This window comes from Malania oleifera, chromosome 11, assembly GCF_029873635.1.
Source record: "Malania oleifera isolate guangnan ecotype guangnan chromosome 11, ASM2987363v1, whole genome shotgun sequence".
Taxonomy (NCBI): Eukaryota; Viridiplantae; Streptophyta; class Magnoliopsida; order Santalales; family Ximeniaceae; genus Malania; species Malania oleifera.
The window spans coordinates 48,273,678-48,295,027 of NC_080427.1; positions in this window are offsets into that span (position 1 = coordinate 48,273,678).

A 21,350-nucleotide genomic window follows, 5' to 3' on the forward strand; every position below is an offset into this window, starting at 1 on the left:
TGATCTGCTGAGCTTTGTGATAATGATTTTATTATATTTTTTTTAAAATATATGAAAATTAAGCAGGTCGTCACACTATTAGTGCCAGATGAGTCCAGGGATGGGCTTGATATACATGGGTGAACATTAACCTGATCCAAAAGCTTAAGCCCATTAGGTATTCGAACAAACCATGTATATAATTAAGCACCCATCATCAATTCAATTTTTTCAATGTGAAACAAACTAAAAAGTGAAATTCTTAGCAAAGTCATAAGGAGTACTTTTGTTCACTTAAAAGTAGCTGCTATTCGTATGTGGTGGTAAATTTGCAAATTTAAACAACTTATGGCCATGATGATCATGTTATTAATAATAACAATGAAAAATTATCGAAATATTATTAAATCAATAGTATCATACACAAAAATTAATCATAATATTATAGTTAATTAGAAAAATAATGATCATACATTATTTTATTTAATAGAAAATATTAGAGATGTCAATTTAAAATTTTAATTAACATAAATTTTAATTCATTTGTTAATTACAAAGTACTAAAAATGTTAAATATAAATATTAATGAGAAAACAAAAATATTAACATAAAAATAATGATCTCGTGTTGTTTATTTAATATAAAATATTAGAGATGTCAATTTAAAATTTTAATTAACATAAATTTTTATTAATTTGTTAATTATAATATACTAAAAATGTTAAGTATAATTATTAATTTTAAATTTGTAATTAAAGGGATAATTAATTTGTTAATGAGACAATATTTAAAATGTTTATTAAACTTTATAATTAAAAATGATAATTAGATTTTTATAAAATATTAAAAATATCAATTAACATATATATATATATATATATGTTAATTTTTAACTAAAAACATAAAAAATTTTAATTACAAAATATTAATTAAAAATTAACATAATTAATAGTTATACAATATTCAAAATGTTAATTAAAAATGTCAATTACAATTTTAATAAGATAATATTTAAATTTTAAATTAAAAATCTCAATTGCATAAATTTTAATTAATTTTTGAGTTTTAGAATATTTAAAAACGTCAATTATAAACATCAATTACTAAGATCTAACCTTCAACTATTTTCATCGATTAACTAAGTTTTTTACCATTTTAATTTCTTACAAATGTTAATTTTGTAATTTTTACTCACATTTTAAACTAATTTAGTTTTGGTTCGATATGTCTTTGTCCAATGAGGTTCAAAATAATAATTATAACCCATGCATGTATTCGAATCCCTTAAAGGCAACACAAATTTCACTATGCATTGACTAGTAACTATGAGCCTACAACGATATTCTTATCTCTAAATTTGAATTTGAAAATTATATAATTAATTTATATTTAACCTACTCTAATCATATTCCCACATTAAAAAAATCCAACTATTGATCCGTTCCCCTTTTGAAAAATGTAATTCATTACGAGGTCGTGATATTCACGAGTTCATGTAGAGTGCAAAGATTGGAGGAGATCCATAGAGCATAGACCTCTCCTTTCCTTACTTGTCTTATGGCTCATATTGATCGGGAGATTGACGACCCGTGATGTTGAACATTTTATTCTTCTTTTTAAAAAAATAAATCAAAATTTTTTTATTGAAAATTAAAAAGATATAAATTATAACACTTACTTCGTATTTTGAACAATTTATACTATTCAATTGTAGAAATTTCGAAACACAAATTTTTGCAACTTTTTTATATTTGAAAATAAAATTTCCATATTTTTTGCCATGATTTTCAAACAAATAATCCTAAATTAATTAGCCAATTTTACGAAATCCCATTACATAACGTTCCGTCAAACACACCTAATTTCAAATTAAAACATATACGAGTCAAGTTTAATTTACACTCTCACATAGTCAACCTCAAATCAATTCGATCAAATCATGAATATTACTATGAAATTCAAACCTAGCGTATCAAATCGTACAACTAACTCAACTCCAACTAAAAATCAAATAAAGTTGCTCTCACGGACATGACGCGGTAGAAAAACATGAGCACGTAAAAAGGATCATCGAGAGTTCAATTTCAGGTAAACATACTCACGGAACTAGCGGTACCCTTGGATGGTGAGAGTTTACTTTGTGAGCCCGCGGGGATCGTGGATGGTGAGACTTCGCTTTGTGAGCCAATGGAGACCGTGGATGGTGATGGAGATGTGTCCTAAGGGTCAGGTTGGCCGAAAGTCGTGTCCACATCTGAACTTTGTCATGATTAGTGATACCTAGGGGTGGAGGACGCTGATCCATAGGTATGGTGCCGCACCAGGGGATCCGAATAGCCCGTTAGTAGCTAGAGTTCTTATGTAATAAAAAAAAATTAAGACAAAATAAAATTATAAAAAATTAACAACGCTCACGTATTCTCGAATGTCGAAATCAAAACTAAAATTCTATCAAGCACCTTGTTGGATCTATATTTTATTTCATAATTCATAAATAAGGACAAGTAAAAAAATAAATAAAAGAATTCATTTAAGATCCAAAGGACCACAGAGAATCACTTATAACCGTACACCTAAGGGATTGTTAATTGTACAAGCCCAGTTTTTTCTTAAAAAGAGGAATAGGGCAGGATAATAGGTCCATGCCTGCTGGTGCAGACAAGATAGCGTGGGGTAGCGGATCACTTACCCCCTGATTTTCTTATTAATTAATTAATTAATTATTATTATTATTATTATTATTATTATTGCTGCACTGTATACTTTTATCGAACTATATTCACTCATTAACGAATAGAAACAACCCTCCGAGTAGTCTTAATTTGGGAGAAAAAATTCAATCCTTTAGAAAGACTGACATCCTTTCTATCAAATGAAAATATACTAAACAATATATCATAATAGAACATGTGGACTCTACTATATAACATTTAATATTTAATATATTTTTATTGGCTGAAAGAGACGGATGGAAGTAAAGGTGAGCATAATTCGGGTTTAACCAAATTAATTGATAGAGTTCGATCGATTCGGCTCGGTTAATATAGAGGTTTGATTCGGTTCAGTTACAGATTTGGATAATTTGGGGTATTCAATTTTCGATTCAAGTATGAGAAATTTTAATTCGGTTAATCAAATTACCTGAATTACTAATTAATTTAAAATTAAATATAAATTAGTAGTATTAAATATAACTTATTTATATTATATATTATAAAGAAAGGGCAAACATTACATTTATAATTAATTTTAAAATTTGCAATCATATTTTGTTTTTATAATTAATTTTAAATTATTTCGGCCAAATTCGATTAATTGAATTACCTGAAAAGTTTGTTTGGTCGGGTACAGTTTCGTTACAACACCTAATTCAGTTAGTTTGGTTATAGATTATTGTTCGAATTTGACCAAATCAACCGTTTGCACACTTTTAGATGGAAGGACCACGATGGTCCTGTCACGCCCCGAACCCGCAGATGGGTCTCAGGTGTGAATATAATAACCTAACTTGTTTCTGTATCAATTCAAACATACATGATACAATACAATAAGAGGGTCCGACCCCATGGGATACACAGATGCCCTATACACATACACATATACATTCATACTCATTAGTTACGCAGCAAAAAATGTTTCATCTTGTTGCGGGGTAAAAATAGCGGGGATGCTCCTTCGACTCCCATTGACCTGAAAGAGGAAGAGAAGAAAGGCTTGGAGGACCCGGGGTGTACTCCGGGGGATCACTCCGATGCCTAAATAAGAGGAATGCTTTTAGAGAGGCTAAACACAACAGTAGAATAGTGTTTTGTGTCTTACCTTTACCTTTACTCCAAATCCCTTCTTATAGGGGCTTGAGTTGATCGTCGGTTGGCTCGCACTTATTGCACGGGGGCGTGAATCGCTCTCCAGCAATAAGTGTGTGCGCCTATTACTCGGTTATTAAGGGCATTGGCGTGGATCTCTCCTCCTCTTTATCGGGTCGGAGCTAATCACTCATCCGAATGTCAGACCTAGAGAAAGTGCGAGATAGGCGTTGACCTGCCCTCATTAGCTAGATTATTATGGGTATATCAGTTGTCCCCCCCTCAGTTTCAAATTTCTTGATAGAATTTTGAATAATGGTTTTGCCTGCATCTTTTCCTTTAGAGGGTTTGACGCTCCATCTTGTTCCACTTTTTCTTTTTTTTTGGAATAGCTGAGCAGTTCGTACCGAGCCATTTTACCGAGCTGTTAGCCGAGTTCCTTGGGCCGAGCTGTTTTACCGAGTTGCTTCGTCCGAGCTCTTTGAAGAGTTGCTCGGGTCAAGCGGTTCCGTCCGAGCTCTTCGAAGAGTTGCTCGGGCCGAGCTGTTTTGTTCGAGCTCTTTGAAGAGTTGCTTGGGCCTAGTTGTTTTGTCCGAGGTCTTTGAAGAGGTTCGGGCCGAGCTGTTTATGCCGAGCTGCTTCATTCGCGCTATTTGAAGAGTTGCTCGGGCCGAGTAGTTTTACCGAGCTGTTTCGTTCGAGCTCTTCGAAGAGTTGCTCGGGCTGAGTGGTTTTGCCGAGCTGCTTCGTCCGAGCTCTTTACCGAGCTGCTCGTGCCAAGCTGCTCTGTCCGAGCTCTTCGAAGAGTTGCTCGGGCTGAGCTGTCTTGCCGAGCTGTTGCAAGGAGGGAAATTGTCCAAGCTGTCCGACCTTTTCCCTGGAGTGAAGATGTTTATGCTAAGTTGTTTGTACAGAGCTGTTTCGTCCGAGCTCTTCGAAGAGTTGCTCGGGTCGAGTTGTTTTGTCGAGCTGTTTCATCCGAGCTCTTTGAAGAGTTGCTTGGGTCGAGTTGTTCCGTCCGAGCTCTTCGAAGAGTTGCTCGGGCTGAGCTGTTTCGTCCGAGCTCTTTGAAGAGTTGCTCGGGTCGAGCTGTTTCATTCGAGCTCTTCGAAGAGTTGTTCAGGCCGAGCTGTTTTGCCGAGCTGCTTCGTCCAAGCTCTTTAAAGAGTTGCTCGGGTCGAGCTGTTCTATCCGAGCTCTTTGAAGAGTTGCTCGGGCCGAGCTGTTTTGTGGAGCTGTTGCAAGGAGGGAAATTGTTCGAGCTGTCCGACCTTTTCCCTTGAGTGAAGCTTGGACGACCTGCCCTATGAAAGGAATTTGTCCGGCCTGTCCCATGGAGGGAAATTGACCGAGCTATTCGACCTGCTCGGCTATTTTGGCCTTATAAGTCATGCTCGTCATTCGGGCCTTTGCGTCTATTGAGTTGTGCTCCTCTGCTGGGCAGTTCTGGCCTCACAAGCCGTACTCGTCAGTTTAGCCCGTCCGCCTGATGAGTCATGCTTATCTGTTGGGTTGTTCTGGCCTCACGAGTCGTGCTCGTTAGTTTGGCCTCTCCGCCTGATGAGTCGTGCTCATCTGTTGGGATGTTCTGGCCTCACGAGTCGTGCTCTTCAGTTTGGCCTATCCGCCTGATGAGTCGTGCTCATCTGTTGGGTTGTTCTGGCCTGACGAGTCGTGCCCGTCAGTTTGGCCTCTTTGCCTGATGGGTCAGTGCTCATCTGTTGGGATGTTCTGGCATGACGAGTCATGCTCTTCAGTTTGGCCTATCCGCCTGATGAGTCGTGCTCATCTGTTGGGTTGTTTTGGCTTGACAAGTCATGCCCATCAGTTTGGCCTCTCCGCCTGATGAGTCGTGCTCATCTGTTGGGATGTTCTGGCATGACGAGTCATGTTCGTCAAATTGGCCTACTCGCCTGATGAGTCGTGCTCATCTGCTGGGCCGTTTTGGCCATACGAGTCGTGCTCGTCTCTTGGTTGTTTCACCTTTCCGAGGCATCGGTGCACGCTTCTGTCCTGCGAAAGATAAATAAAAGCAATTTTAAATGCGTTCTACCTTGGGAGGTGGGTTGGAGGAAACGTTCTCATTTATGGTCATTCGTCTAACGTTGTGTCCGAGGCGATGTGGTCTTTCCGAGGCACCGTTTGTCCTTGGGAAGCTGCGTCTGTGCATTTGTCAAAGATTTTCTGTGTCCTTTTTCTCCCTCGAGACGCAATCCTTTTTGTAGATAGAAATTCTTGAGATTCCCGCCATAAGGATTCGTGCCCTCCTCTCTTTATAAAGGCCAATGGACTCTTTCATTCTGCACTCATCTTCATTCTGAGAGGACTCCTTCCTTCTCTTCTCTTCTTTATTCCCCGGGTCCCCCATTTGGCGTTAGGTAGGCTTTCCCTCTCTATAGCATTTTTATTTTGTTATTCTTCATGTTCTTCGTTGTTCTTGCGTTAACTTTGTATGTTTGATCTTTTCTTGTAAGATGGCCTTGCTGTTTGTGTGTGAAATTTTACTGTCTTGATCTGTCTTGGCATCTTTTCCTCTTTGTTTTTACTGGTGCTTGCTTCGTTTGATCCTTAGGTATAGGTATTGTTTCATTCACGCTTTGTTCTTCCTATGGAGTCTTCCTCACAGCCTTTGAGGGTTCCTACTACAGTTCGGAGCACTCGTTGTGAACTCACCTCCTCCGACTTGCAGAATGTTCGTTATTTCTTTGCCATACCATCGAATATTACTGTTAGGTTGTCATCTGCTTCCGAGTCAACTCTTGATCAAAGGTCCAAGGAGCTCTGCCTCTATACCAATTATCTAGATTTGGGTCTTAGGCTCCCTTTTCCCCCTTTCGTCACTAGCGTATTACGTTTTTACCGCATAGCACCTTCCCAACTTGTCCCGAACTCTTATCTTTCGCTCACTTGTTTTTTCGTGCTTCTACTCCGCTTGGGCCACCAGCCCACAGTTCCTCTTTTTAGAAGTTGTTTCCAAATGCGATCCCATTCTGCGGAGAAGGAGCTGTATTATTTCAACTCTCTACCAGGCTACAAACTTTTTTCACCAGGTAGTTCTTCCATCCATAACTGGAAGACTCGTTACTTCTTTGCCTCGGGAGAGTTGAATTATACGGGCTCTTTGGTCTGGTCTTCTCCTCTTGATGGTAACGTTGTCTATCCCTTTTCCACCTTCTTTTGCAGGGCTTACGAGTAGGTTATTCGCTGACTCATCTTTTCTCCTTTCTCCCATTTTACCTTTGTAGTTCGGGTGCGCCACCTCCTTCCCAGACTTTCCCCCGAAGAGCAGGTCATCCTGAAAGAACTTCGTGTCCTCGGTAAACAGGGTATTATCCCTCATGAGGAGCTACTCTAAGAGCGTGTCCTCGTGCAGTGGGGGATCAGCCCCATTTCCTCAAGTCTTTCCTCGCCCCCTGATTTCATATATATATGTATGTTCGGATATTGTCTCAACTGTTGGTGTTTTTACTCCTTTTCTCTTTTGTCCTTGCAGATATGGACTTCACCAAGTATGAATCTCTTATGGGAGAAGCCAGGAAGCAAAGGGTGAGTAGGGGTAGGAAGAAGAGAAGGGAGATCGAAGGAGAATCCTCACAAAGGGATGCACCTGCCGTAAGTGATTCCGGCGCCCTTACTGATGAGGTCAATGCTACTCCTCCTCCGACCCCGCAGGCTCATATTGAAGCGATTTTTCACGAGTCGACCCTCTCTGCCTCTGCTCTCTGTCGGGCTGTACACGCTGAGGATTTTGTGCAGGCTCAGTGCACCCTTCCTGATGCTCTCTCAGCGAAGATCCGCCACACCTCATACCACGTATCTACTCTTTAACTGGCTTTATTCTTCTCGACTTATACATAGTCTTGTTAACTGTTCCGTACTTTGTATTCCTGCACAGCTAGTGACGATGGCTCTAGCCCTAGAGGAGAAGGTTGCCAAGATGTATCGGCAGACCCTCGATGCCCGGGAGAAGTATGTTGTTGCTCAGAACGAACTGCGTGAGGCCGAGGTCTGTGAGCGGGCTCTGCAAGTTGAGGTCAAGCGCCTTCGTAGAGAGGAACTACCTGCCAGAGAAGCTGCTGCTGCTGCTACTGCTTCCCGAACTGCAGTAAAGGAGTATAAGGACTCAAACCAGTTCGTTATTGATACCTCCAAAGCTTACCGAGTGGGATTCAGGAGGTGCCGGGACCAAGTCAGGACCAAACATCCTAAGCTTCCTCTGGACAGTGTGAGCTCTCATGGTTATGGCAACGAGAGTCCTGAGTCTGTGGAAGATCTGGAGGAGGATGAGGAAGGGGAGGAGGAGGAAGTTGGAGAGGGGAGTAAAACCAACTAGTTTGTAGGAACCGAACTTGTAATTTTGAATTTTTCAAACTTTATTAATGCAGTGCAACTATTGTAATGGATACTTTTATTACAGCACTGCAAGAAGCAGTTTTTAAGAATAGTATTTTTTTAACATTTTCGAGTTCCATGTGTTCTAAATTTTTTTTCCCCCCTACATCTTCCAACTTGTATATCCCTGGTTTTATCTCTATTGTGACCCTGTATGGGCCCTCCCAGTTGGGCTTTAACTTGTGCCACCCTGACTCGGACGGGTTGTTTCGCCTCTTCCTCAGGACCAAGTCTCCTGATTGGAAATTCCGTACTTTGACACGATTGTTGTAGTACTTTGCTACCCTCTGCTGGTACGTTGCAACTCTTAAACTCGCCTGATCCTGTCTCTCTTCCAGTAGGTCTATTTCTAACCTGAGTTCCTCGTTGTTGGTCTGCTCATTGAAGTATTGCCTTCGCCAAGAGGGTATCCCTACCTCTGCTGGGATGATCGCCTCTGCGCCAAAGACAAGCATGAAAGGGGTTTCCCCTGTTGCTGCTCTCTTGGTGGTGTGGTACGCCCATATAAGGGAAGGGAGTTCCTCTGCCCATCTACCTTGCATGGACTCGAGTCGCGTCCTCAGTCCGTGCAGTATCATTCGATTCATGTTCTCTACCTGTCCATTGCTCTGGGGGTGCGCCACTGACGCGAAGAGGAGCTTAATAGAGAGGTCCGAACAGAACTTTTTGAAGCAGTCGTTGTCGAACTGCTTCCCGTGGTCTGTAACTATCGCCCAAGGGATGCCGTAACGGTAAACCATTGATGTCCACACGAAGCATGTAATGTTCCGCTCTGTTATGGTGGCTAAAGGTTCAGCCTCTACCCACTTAGTGAAATAATCTATTGCTACTAATAAAAACTTTCTTTGACCTGTCGCCTACGGTAGAGGTCCAAGGATGTCTATTCCCCACTATACGAAGGGGCAGGGATTTGTTAAAAGGGAGAGTAGATTAGAGGGTACGTGTGGTACAGCTGCACATCGTTGACATCTATCGCATTTCTTGACGAGTTTAACCGCATCTTTCTTCATTGTAGGCCAGTAAAACCCCTGCCGCATGGCTTTGTGGGCTAGGGCCCTACTGGCAAGATGGTTTCCACACACTCCTTCGTGGATTTCTCTTAGTACATATGTCCCTTCTTCATCGCTTAGACAACGAAGGTAGGGCAGTGTTAGAGATCGTCTGTACAGCTCCCGACCTATCAGCGTATACCTTGCTGCTTTCCTTCTCATTCTCTGAGCTTCCTTGTTGTCTTCTGGTAAAGATCCGTCTGGGAGAAATAGGAACAAAGACGCCCTCCAATCATTCTTGTTGATTTCGGACTTTACTGAGTTAACTTCGTCTTCCTCGTATGAGGGTTTCCCTATTCGCTCCAGATAAATAACATTTTTCCATTCCGCACCGGTTGCTGAGGCCAATTTCGCGAGTGTATCGGCCTTTTTGTTTTCTGCCCTTGGTACGTGTTCTATATCAAACTGAACAAATGCTTTCTCGTATTCTTGGGCCTTAACGAGATATTTCTTTATTCTTAGATCCCTAACTTCAAATTCTCCTTGATCTGTGCCACCCCTAGTACTTCTGCCAAGCGCAGGCCTGCTAGCAAAGCTTCATACTCCACATCGTTGTTGGTTGCTGTGAACTTAAGCTTCAGTGCGAAAAGTGTTTCACTGCCATCTGGGGCAAAAAAGGATGAATCCAGCTCCCCCTCCAGCAACGTTAGATGACTCATCAACATGTAGTGTCCATACGTCTTGCTTAGTAGGCGAGTCGGAGATCCTTTCTACTGTGAAATCAGCGAGCACCTGGGCCTTGACAGCGGGCCATGGTTGATATTGTATGTCGAACTCACTTAACTCGATTGACCATTTCGTCATCCTTCCCAAACTTTCCAGTCGTTGTATAATTTGTCTCATCGGTAGGTTTGTTAATACAATTACCTTTTGGGCCTGAAAGTAGGGCCTCAATTTTCGCGCTGCACATACTATGGAGAACGCAGCTTTTTCCTTCTTGCAGTAGTTCTTTTCAGCTCCGCTAAGCACCTTACTAGTGTAATAAATGGGCTGATGCCTCCTACCTTCTTCCCGAACCAGGACAGAGCTGACGGCACTTTCTGTGGATGCTATATACAGGTAGAGATCTTCCCCATTCTTTGCTTTCGTTAAAAGAGGAGGGGATCCGAGGTATTGCTTGAGCAGTTCGAAGGCTTTGGCCTGATCCTACCCCCATTCAAATCCTCCCTTCTTCCATAGTGCTTTGAAGAATGGTAAGGCTTTGTCCCCTGAGCAGGAAACAAACCTGCTGAGGGAGGCTATCCTCCTTGTCAAAAATTGGATCTCCTTTTTTGTCTGTGGGGCCTCCATCTCCAGCAGCACTCTTATTTTATCTGGGTTTGCTTCTATACCTCTACGAGTCACCATAAAGCCCAGGAATTTTCCTACAGCCACACCGAACACACACTTCGATGGGTTCAGTTTCATGTGGTATCGGCGAAGGAGTTCAAATGTTTCTCTCAAGTCTTTGCAATGTTGTCCTGCTACCAAGCTTTTCACCAGCATGTCATCCACGTATGCCTCCATTGTTTTTCCGAGCTGATCTTTAAAGATCTTGTTCACCAATCTCTAATATGTGGCTCTTACATTTTTTAGCCCGAAGGGCATCACCCGGTAATAGTACAAACCCCTTTCTGTGATGAAAGATGTTTTTTCTTCATCTACTCAATTCATAGGGAATTGGTTGTATCCTGAGTAAGCATCCATGAAGTTGAGGAGCTCGTGCCCAGAGGTTGAATCCATTAGTTGGTCAATTCGGGGAAGAGGGAAGCTGTCTTTTGGGCACGCCTTATTCAAGTCAGTAAAGTCTATGCAAGTGCGCCATTTTCCGTTTGGCTTTCTTACTAGAACCACGTTGCTCAACCACTCCGAGTAGTCTACCTCCCTGACGAAGTTGGCTTGTACTAACTTCATCACTTCCTCATCGATTATTCTGATTCGCTCCATTGTGAAGCTCCTCTTTTTCTGCTTCACAGGACGGTGGTTGGGGTCGACCTGCAACCTGTGCTCTATCACTGCAGGGTCGATGCCGTGCATGTCTGCGGCCGACCATGCGAACAAATCGGCCAATTCGTCCAAGAGTTCACTTAACTCCGCTTTCAAGGTGTCGGGCAAGTGATTCCTGATCTGTATACTTCTCTCCTGGTGGCCCTTCAGTGGTATGTGCTTGATATCTTCATCTACTGTACTGATCTGTGGATACTCTCCTCTTACTTCTAGATCTTCCACCGTTAGAGCTTCTCTAGCCTCCATCTTCCCTTTTAGGGCCATTACATAGCAACTCCGAGCAGCGGCCTGATCTATCTTGGCAAATCTTATCCCATGTGGTGTAGGGAATTTGACTTTGAGATGGTATGTGAACGTTACAGCCCGAACTGCGTTAAGGAAAGGGCGACCCAAGATGACACTGTATACCGAAGGTCGGTCGACCACCAGGAATTCTGTCAACGTTGTTATCTGCTACGGGGTCGTCCCTATTGTTACTAGTAACGTGATTGTACCCAAGGGATGAACAATGTCTCCTCCAAATCCTACCAAGGGGGTCGAGACCGGTTTCAGTCGTTCCTTGCCGATCTTCATTCCAACCAGGACCGACCAGAACATGATGTTGGACGAGCTCCCATTGTCTATCAGTAAACGTCTGACCATGTAATTGGCCACGAGTAGGGAGAGCACTAGTGCGTCATCATGTGGTTGATGCACCCCTTCTTCGTCTCCGCTGTCAAAGATTATGACGTCATCTTTTCTGTTTCATTTGCTACTGGTTTCCCTCTTCTCCATCGTCAGCACCTGTTTAGCATATCTTTTGCGTGCACTCCCGCTATCTCCTCCATTAGCGGATCCTTCGAAGATCACCGCAATTTCCCCTATGACCTGCTCTTCCTTCTCTTTTGCGCCATGCCTTCTCTGCTCGAGTGGTTCCCTTTGTGGATTTTCTTTCTTTATAAACTTGGACAAATGTCCCCTTCTTATTAGGACTTCGATTTTTTTCTTCAACTGAATGCATTCTTCTGTGTCGTGGCTGTGATCCCTATGGAATGCGCAGAACTTGGACATGTTCCGCTTATGTAGGGGCGTTCGCATAGGTTCAGGCCACAAGATGTAGTCCTTCTTTTTTATCTGCATCAGTAACTCTTAGCGCGGTACATTTAGGGGTGTGTAGGTGGAGAACTTGTTGTACTGTCCTCTCATCTTTTGACCCGCGTGCAGCGCACTAGTCTTTTGTCTTTTTGCAGATCTATAGGGATCTCCTGTTTCCCTGCTACTGTTTTTCCTTTTCCGCTCTAGGCGACTTCCTCTTGTATCCATCATCTCCTCCAGATTGATGTACTTCTGCGCTCGGACCATTAGCTCCCCCATGTCTATCAGCGACTTTTTCCCTAGCGAGTATAAGAAGCTCCCAGGCTGGAGAGCCGTTGTCAGGGCTGCTAATGCCACCCCCATGTCTAAGTTGCGGATCTCTAGGGTTGCCGTGTTGAAGCGATGCATAAAATCTTTTAGAGTCTCCTGCTCTCTTTGCGCCATACTCATGAGATGGCCAGTTGTTTTAGCAACTCTCCTGCTGCTAAGGAAGTGACCGGTGAAGAGTTGTTCCATGTCTGAGAAGGAACCGATGGATCCGGGTCGCAATGTGCGGTACCAATCTCTGGCAGTACCCTTAAGGGTGGAGGCAAAAGCTCGACACATGATTGCGTCTGGAGCTCCTTGCAACTGCATCAATATTTTAAAATTATCTAGGTGATCAATTGGGTCAGATAAGCCTTCGTACCTGTCAAAAGTGGGCATCTTGAATCTACTTGGCAATTAAGCCTCCATAATTTCTTTATTGAATGGCGGCTTCGAAGACCTCAAGGATGCTTCCCCATAGTAGAATTTGGTTCTGCCCTCTTTCATCATCTTCTTTATATGATCTATCTTTTTGATTCTTTCTTCAAGCTCCGTGTGTAAAAACCCCAAAAATAGAGATATAAAAAAAAATTAGTGGATTGATTTCCAAAAAAATAATAATAATAAAATAAAATAAAATAAAATAAAAATAAAAAAATAATAAAAAATAAATAAAAATAAAAAAAAATAAAAAAATTAAATTAATTAAAAAATATATATTAATTAATTAATTAATTAAACGAATTTAAAAAGAAAAAGAAAAAAAATTTTAATTAAATTTTTTTTTATTTTATTTATAAAATATATTATTATTAATATTAATTAAATATATTATTATTATTATTATTATTATAATATATATATATATATATTGTTAAACCACCTGAAGCTTCAAAGAAGCTTCAGGTGGATTCCTATTTGAATTCACGCCCCCCCCCTCTGCATTATCTTCTCCTTCTTCTTTTCTATTCTTTTCTTTTCTTTTCTCTTAACTCTCTGCAATCTCTCTCTCTCTCCTCACGTTCTCTCTCCCTCCCTCCTCGATTTCGTGATGGATTTTCGCCTGATCGAAAATCCGAAAATACCACTAGACTCCATTCGTTGCTGCCGTCATTTCTACCGGAGCGGATCGGTGGTAGGAGCGGCGTAGGCATATTCCCTGGGGTAAGCCATTTCCCCCTTTTTCTTTAATTTCTTGCAAAATATAAGCCCAATTGACGAACGGACACCACCACGATAATCTAGGGATGATTCTCTACAAGTCTAGTGGGACGGAATTCTGGTGGGGGTGTCGGGCCAAAACTCCAAATTTGGGGTGCGGCGATTATTAAGGGGCTTATTTTTTATTAATTAACATTAATTTAGAAATGCTAAAATATTAAGCATCTGCGACTGAAATAGGATTTCTGAATTTTAGGGCTCGGGTGAGCGCCGCGGGTGTAATTTTGGGACCCGCAAGCAAAATTTGAAAAAATTAAGTAGGGATATTAAATAATAGTTTAAATATTAATTTGAGGTATATGGAGCCTAAAGAAGGCTAGATGAGTATTATTTTGGAGAAATAGATTAATTAATTTGGGGAAAATGTAAATTGCAGGAATTAAATTTCGGACGCCAAGGGCGTGAAATTTTGGGTCCTAAGGAATTTCTCAATAGTCAGGTAAGGGAATAAACTAAAGCAGTAATTTTTCATACAAATTATTATTGATTATTTCTAAATTTATTTTTAGAAAAGCATATGTTATATTGTGTATTACGAATAAAATGTACGATTGGGAAAATACTGCTATGATGATTAAAATGTATATGTATGTATGAGATGTAAGTAATTCACGATTTTAGAATATGAAGTATGACTTTTAACAGCATATGTGTGGCATGAATATTATTTTGTGTGAAATGTATTATGATGTGAAAGATTTTACGAACAAAGCATGATTTCAGGTATTATGAAAATATGAGTTATGTTGTGATGGTTTTGACGATTATGTGATAAATGTTGTATTTTCAGTATATATATATACCTGAAACGATTTTGGATCGAGGCCATATATTTATGTTATCGGCATGATACCGTATCTATGTTTTTGGCATGAGGCCATATTTACTATGATTTTGGCGCGAGGCCATATGTATGATTTCGGCGCGAGGCCATATTTATGTTTTCGGCACAAGGCCGTAATGATGTTACGTATGATCATGAATTATATGTTTTCACAACCAGGATGTTAGTTTATTTCAGACCAGGAGCTCGGTACCGTAACTATGGGTTCATTTTGGCACGAGGCCTTATTAGTGCTACCGTCCCACGAGGGGATGGGAGATGGATAGTCGATGTGGCTTTCAGTAGAGTGTGGACGTCCACCTGGCAGTCCGGACCAGGGTGTGGCGGGCTCATCGTACTTACAGACATATTTGATTCGGCAGTGGTAGGCCAGCCATTGTCAGGTCTCGCCTTCGGGCTGCATAACCCGTCATGGGGGGTAATACATGACACCAGCTAGCTAGTCATCCTGGGTTTGTTTTCAGTACTACAGTTATAACAGATGATTTTATGTATGATATGATTTGTTAACAGATGTGAAAATATATGTTTACCCAGTACGATATGATTATGTTTATAGAATTATGAAATGTACTGTATACGTACAAATGCATTAAATATTCATGTTGCCACACAGCTGTATTTAGTTTATTTTCCCTTACTGAGAAGTGTCTCACCCCCAAACTTAATTAATTTTTCAGGAGCTCCTGAGAGACTGGCGGGTCAGGGCCGCCGTTGAGCTAGTGAGATTACCCTGTGAGAAGGGTAAAATTTTGTAATAGTGTCAGAGTTATTTTGTGTTTGACCCTAGAAATATTTGGATGTTTGTGAGGATGTATAGAATGCTCTGGTATTATGTTTTATGATTGGATGTTTGAGATTTTTATGTTTACTGCTGTTAGGTTTTCCGCTGTGTTTGACAGGTGTCCCCGCTACCCACGGGTTCGGGTTGACCATTTTTATTTAATATGTGATATTTTATGTTAAGAAATTGAGGGACGTTACACCGTGGATCTTTGTTAGTTGACGTCCATGCTATTTGCATCTTCTACCTTCTTGTTGGGTTGAGTTTTCTCCACTGGTTTGTTAGCTTGCTTGTCTGCGCTGGGATTCTCTTGCGGTTGGGGGAGGATATGCCCTTCCTGACTCTTTTGTTGTAAGAGTTGGTTGAGCATGTCCTTTATTTCCTTCTGGAAAGCAAGGAACTCCTCCCTACTAACACCCGATGACTCTGCGGGCGTGGATTGGATGGATTGAGATGGTTCTTTTGTAGCAGGGAAGGAGGTAGAATTGCATGAGGTCGGCATTATTGGAATGTCGAAAGTCGAGAGCAAGATAATATTGCCTTCTAAAAGCAGGTTCCCACAGATGGCGCCAACTGTTGCGGGGTAAAAATAGCGGGGATGCTCCTTCAACTCCCGTTGACCTACAAGAGGAAGAGAAAAAAGGCTTGGAGGACCCGGGGTGTACTCTGGGGGATCACTTCGATGCCTAAATAAGAGGAATGCTTTTAGAGAGGCTAAACGTAACAGTAGAATAGTATTTTGTGTCTTACCTTTGCCTTTACTCCAAATCCCTTCTTACAGGGGCTTGAGTTGACCGTCGGTTGGCTCGCACTTATTGCACGGGGGCGTGAATCGCTCTCCAGCAATAAGTGCATGCGCCTATTACTCGGTTATTAGGGGCATTGGCGTGGATCTCTCCTCCTCTTTATCGGGTCAGAGCTAATCACTCATCCGAATGTCAGACCCGGAGAAAGTGCGAGATAGGCGTTGACTTGCCCTCATTAGCTAAATTATTATGGGTATATCACATCTATCTATATAACATACCATACAAGAGTTTGTACAAAGCTAGGATACACAAACCCATACAGTACTAAGGTATACAATCCCATAAATACCGTATATACTCCGGGTGTCTACAAAAACCATCACGACAACCTGATTACAAAATTTCGTACCTAATCAAGTACTAACAACAACTAATGGCACCCGCTTCCAGTTGCTAGGATGCTCATTATGGCTACCTGATGGACCTGAAAACATTGTACGTACATTCAGGGTGAGACACCTCTCAATAAGGAAGAAGGCAGGTTATATCAGTGTGTGGTATACTAGTGTTATTTTACGCAAAACATAACACTATACAATATGATACAGTTTGAAAACATTTTCATACAATTCCATACAGTTCCAGTATTTTTACAAATTCATTCAAGTACATACGATACCAAAAACATACGGTTAGTATCGTCACACTAATACGCAACTATGCTATGAAACCCGAAACTTCACAGCGATTACATTGCCAATACGATGTAGCTTACACTAGTACGCAACTACTCCATGAACCCGAAGCTTCACAGCGATTACATTGCCAATACTCAACTACTCCATGAAACCCGAAACTTCACACTAATTACATTGCCGATACAGTGTAGCTCACACCCCTTGGTGACCAGCCGAGATACGTAGTGATATTTCACACCCTCGGATATAGAGTGGGACACTCTCGCCCACGGTTTTCACATCGGTACATGGCGCAGCGTATGGTAATTAGCCACCACATAGCTGTTTCGGTGTACGACAATTAGCCGCCCCTAGCCAATTTCACAAAACCTGGAATCATTTTGGAACTCACGTACCTATACTCATCAGCATACGGTAATTAGCCACCACATAACCGTTTTACAAAATACTTGGAACAATTACATACAACCATACATTCCACACTTATTTGGTTTACGACAATTCATATTGTTTTCCAATTCAAGTATATAGTTTTTACAAATATGGATGACAGTCATCTCAATAATACAGTTTAAACAAAACGAATGGTTTTCCAAACAAAGCAGAGATGATACCCGAAATCACTAATTTGTTCTGAAAACTGTAGCCCGAAAATCCCGTATTTTTACTCAATAGATTTCCCCAAATAAGATACCAAAACATACATACGATCGTAACCTACAAGCTTACCGATCCTGATTTCAAAAAGTAACTAATATTAACTGAATCCCTTTACCTTAACCCGAATTCCAACTACGAACACTATGGTCCCCAAAACTACGAACCGAGACTCCAAAACCTACAAATCACAGTACAATACATGCTTACAATCCGTACTACTATACATATTCTGAATCATAAAGGAAAACTAAGCCTTACCTCAATTTTGGCTTGAAACCCGAAATTGCTCGAAATGAGATTTCGATCCGCTAGAAACATAGAGATTTCTTCCTTGATCCTCGCAGTAACGTTGGATTTAGGAATCAGGTGACAATCGGCGAAGAAATCAAGAGAGAGAGAGATGTACAAGTTCTAGAGAGAGAGGGAGAGGAAATTTGAGATTACTTAACTCCAAAGCAACCCATTTAGATATTTATAGCCCTTTGACTCGACCGTTCTCGTCGAAGAATTGGCGTCCTCATCGACGAGTCCGCCATTACCTTCGTCGACGAGACGGTGGCCTCGTCGAAGAGCCGAGGTTCTAGATTTTTCCAAAATTTCTCGGGATCTCCTCATCGACGAGACACTGAATTTCGTCGCCGAGAAAAGAAAGGACTTCATCGACTAACTTTGGCTTCGTCGACGAAACTTGCCCAAATTACCACTTTACCCCTTTTTTGAATATCAAATCTATGTATCATGGTTGTAAAAACCCAAAAAAAAAAAAAAAAAAAAAAAAGAAGAAAAAAAAAAGAAAAAAAAATTAATTAAAATTAATTTTTATTTTTTTTAATAAAATATATTATTATTAATAATATTAATTAAATATTATTATATATATATATATGTTAACCACCTGAAGCTTCTTGAAGCTTCAGGTGGATTCCTAAAGTTTAATTCATGCGCCAGTATGATTTAATTCATACTATTCTTCTTCTTCTTCTTTATTCATTCATTTATTTATTGTTTACTGCAACTCTCAGAACTCTCTCTCTCTCCTCACATTCTCTCTCCCTCTCTCCTCGATTTCGTGACGGATTTTTGCCCGATCGAAAATCCAAAGATACCACTGGACTCCATTCGCCGCTGCCGTCATTTCTACTGGAGCGGATCGGTGGTAGGAGCTCGTAAGCGTATTCCCTAGGATAAGCCATTTTTCCCTTTTTCTTTAATTTCTTGCAAAATATAAGCCCAATTGAAGACGGACGCCACCACGAGAATCTAGGGATGATTCTCTACAAGTCTAGTGGGACAGAATTCTCGTGGGAGTGTTGGGCCAAAACCCCAAATTTGGAGTGCGGCGATTATTAAGGGGCTTATTTTTAATTAGTTAGCATTAATTTAGAAATGCTAAAATATTAAGCATCTGAAACTGAAGTAGGATTTCTGAAATTTAGGGCTCGGGTGAGCGCCGCGGGTATAATTTTGGGACCCGCAGGCAAAATTTGAAAAATTAAGTAGGGATATTAAATAATAGTTTAAATATTAATTTGAGGTATTTGGAGCCTAAGGAAGGCTAGATGAGTATTATTTTGGAGAAATAGATTAATTAATCTGGGGAAAAGTGTAAATTTCAGGAGTTGAATTTCAGGCGCTAAGGGCATAGGATTTGGGTCCTAAGGAATTTCTCAATAGCCAGGTAAGGGAATAAACTAAAGCAGTAATTTTCCATACAAATTATTATTGATTATGAGTAAATTTATTTTCAGAAAAACATATGTTATATTGTGTATTTCGAATGAAATGTACGATTGGGAAAATACTGCTATGATGATTAAAATGTATATGTATGTATGAGATGTAAGAAATTCACGATTTTAGAATATGAAGTATGACTTTTAACAGCATATGTGTGGCATGAATATTATTTTATGTGAAATGTATTATGATGTGAAAGATTTTACGAACCAAGCATTTATGGAAATATGAGTTATGTTGTGATAAATGATGTATTTTCAGTATATATATACCTGAAACAATTTTGGCGCGAGGCCATATATTTATGTTATCGGCACGAGGCCGTATTTATGTTATTGGCGCGAGGCCATGTATTTATGTTATCTATGTTATCAGCACGAGGCCGTATTTATATTATTGGCGCGAGGCCATATTTACTATGATTTTGGCGCGAGGCCATATGTATGATTTCGGCGCGAGGCCGTATCTATGTTTTCGGCACGAGGCCGTAATGATGTTACGTATGATCATGTATTATATGTTTTCACAACCAGAATGCTAGTTTAGTTCAGACCAGGAGCTCGGTACCGTAGCTATGGGTTCATTTTGAAACGAGGCCTTATTAGTGCTACCGTCCCACGAAGGGATGGGAGATGGATAGTCGATATGGCTTTCAGTAGAGTGTGGACGTCCACCTGGCAGTCCGGACCAGGGTGTGGCGGGCTCATCGTACTTACAGACATATTAAATTCGGCAGTGGTCGGCCAGCCATTGTCGGGTCCCGCCTTCGGGCTGCACAACCCGTCATGGGGGGTAATACATGACACCAGCTAGCTATTCATCCTGTGTTTATTTTCAGTACTACAGTTATAACAAATGATTTTATGTATGATATGAATTATTAACAGATGTGAAAATATATGTTTACCCAGTACGATATGATGATGTTTATGGAATTATGAAATGTACTATATACGTATAAATGCATTAAATATTCATGTTGCCACACAGCTGTATTTAGTTTATTTTCCCTTACTGAGAAGTGTCTTACCCCCAATATTATTACATTTTTCAGGAGTCCCTAAGAGACCGGTGGGTCAAGGCCGCCGTTGAGATTAGTGAGATTACCCCGTGAGGAGGGTAAGATTTTGTACTAGGGTTAGAATTATTTTGTGTTTGACCCTAGAGATATTTTGATGTATTTGAGGATGTATAGTAGTACAGTATCATAATGTTATAGAAAGCTCTGGTATTATGTTTTATGATTGGATGTTTGAGATTTTTATGTTTACTGCTGCTAGGTTTTCCGCTGTATTTGACAGGTGTCCCCGCTACCCACGGGTTCGGGTTGACCATTTTATTTATTATGTGATATTTTATGTTAAGAAATTGAGGGACGTTACAATGGTTTAGGTTCTTATAGGTCCTTCTACAATACCCAATTTTTTTTCTTGATGAGGATGTGGCCCCTAAAAAATGCCTAACCGAGCCCCTGCCGTTAAAATAAATTTGGAACATCTAGAAACATTTATGTATTAGGCATTTACCATCTCACAAAATTTTTAAGCTATAACTCTTTTGTTTGGCTTTGTAGTGAATTTTTTTAAATGGTAAATGCTCAAAAGATAATTTCAATTTATATGCATTTTTTATTTAGAATTTTAATGTTCACAACTATTTTTCAAAAAAATTAATGACTTTTTATTTTTTTAATGCTTGATTTGAGGGAAAAATTAACATATGTAGCAAGTATTTCGGATTAAAAATATTAAATATCGAAATAATAAATTTTATGTTCAAACCCAAAGATTGAGTAGAAAGGGAAAATATTATTTTGAAAATTTTAAATTATTTAATATATATAATTTTGAGTAAAGAAATTGATCAAATTAAGTTAAATCGATATTCGTTCATTAGTCAAATCATTTTTTAGACCAACATACCATTAAATGTAAATAGAATTAGTCATTAAAATACTTTATTAATGACCAATTAATAGTCAATAAAGGTAATAATTTAAATTTAGAGGAAGAATACAATTTTTGAAAGAAAATGCCATTAATACTTGTCGTTATTTTTTACCTTT